The sequence below is a fragment of the Myotis lucifugus genome, unplaced genomic scaffold, assembly GCF_000147115.1.
Source record: "Myotis lucifugus unplaced genomic scaffold, Myoluc2.0 scaffold_4, whole genome shotgun sequence".
NCBI lineage: Eukaryota > Metazoa > Chordata > Mammalia > Chiroptera > Vespertilionidae > Myotis > Myotis lucifugus.
The window spans coordinates 7,808,479-7,810,112 of record NW_005871052.1 but is presented as its reverse complement, the minus strand read 5'-3'; positions in this window follow the sequence as shown (position 1 = coordinate 7,810,112).

The following is a 1,634-nucleotide window of genomic DNA, read 5'->3' as shown; positions in this document are numbered from 1 at the left end:
GAATTCTTTACAGGTTGAATGTTTTGTTTTGTTTTACTTCACATATTGATGTAATTGTTCCCCATTTGTCTCCTATGGGGAACACTATTTGGGCTTCTGCCTAAGTCAGTGCTTCCTGAATCACTATTCTTTCTTTCTTTCTTTTTATTTTGACCTCATGTAAATGCTCCTTGCCTCTGACTCTGAAAGGGCTTTTATTTTTAGGTTAACATTGTTAGGGTCACCAAAGGAAGAATGCACGGGGCCAAAAGGGGTAAGGAATTATGAATTTATTGGGTCATCTGGATACCAGATGGGCTGAGCCCCAAAATAGTGCCAGCCCCAAAAGACGGGGAGTCAGGTTTTTAAAGGACTCTAGGTGGGCTTTTTCTGGCCAGAGAATACTCTGTGCAGGTCTGGATTCTGGGAAACTCCTGAGGGGAGAGATAATGGTCTTAGCAAGTGGAATGTGGTCTCAGCAAGTGGAATGTCCATTATGAAGTGGCCTAAAGGGGAAGGGGTATTGATTCAATTCTTTGATCAGACCTAACATTCTAGTCTTTTTGTTTTATGGAATAGGAATGAAGGTCATATCTTCTGTATTTACCTCCTGCTGAGGGGGGGCATCAAAATCACAGGGGAGTGGACTTTGATAGTAGTAGGCTGGACAAGGGGTTGCAGCAGCATGATTTCCCCAAGAGACTGGTTGGTGAAGGCTTGAAAACGGTCCTGTTGAGTGACTTGGGAGGTAAAAGCTGGTCCTGAGGCTGTCATAGCGTCACTTGTCTGGTTTTGCTGCTTTTCTGGGCCTGGAGCTGAAACAATACTGAGGCCTAGATGTTATCTTTAGGGAGGAAAAAATCAGGGGTGTAAGTTGCCTGACTAGTGATATGAAAGGGGAGCATAGGTTACCCTGGGAGTGGGGTTCTTGTTTTCCCAGTTTTGCCCCTTGCTAGGCATCCAGAGCTTTCGTGTAGGTCCTGAGACATGATTTCAAAATAGGATAAGCAGTGGTTAGGCCCCCTATGCCAGTTCCAAACTTTTCTGTGATGCCAAAGGTTATTAGGAGAGAAATTATCTGAACTGCCCTTTTGTTGGATATGGTGGGTTATGGGGACCAGTAAAGACTGATTATTGAGGGCTACATCTACATTGGGTGAGAGATAGATGAGAATACAGGTTCCTGTCCAGTTGGTGGGGAGACAGATGTATGTGTTCTCCCCACAGAGGAAGAAGGATCCCTGATCATGGAGACAAGCTGAAAGGTATTGAGAGAAGAGGTGGACTAAAGGGTATGAGGTTCCCTTTCCTGGTTCCATGCTCCAAGCTGAGAGGGTAGTCGCCATGGCACTACCAATAAGGGGTGACAGATGAGTGGTTGAGATTTTATTGCAGTGAACGTGGGATGGAATGCTAGAATGGGCTGTTATCCAAGGGAAAAGAGAAAGGGAAGAAAAAGAGCTGTTAAAGCTGTGGGCCTGGATGGTTGGATAAGAAGGAAAATGGAATGGCTGTAGGAAATGACCATTGGCTTCCGGGAAGACCTGGTAGTCAAACCGTTGGCACCAATGGCCATTTGGCAGTTCTTGGTTAACTGGTTAACTGTGGTGTTGCAAGCTGATGATGGGAAATGGCCTTTTGTTACATTGCCCTGT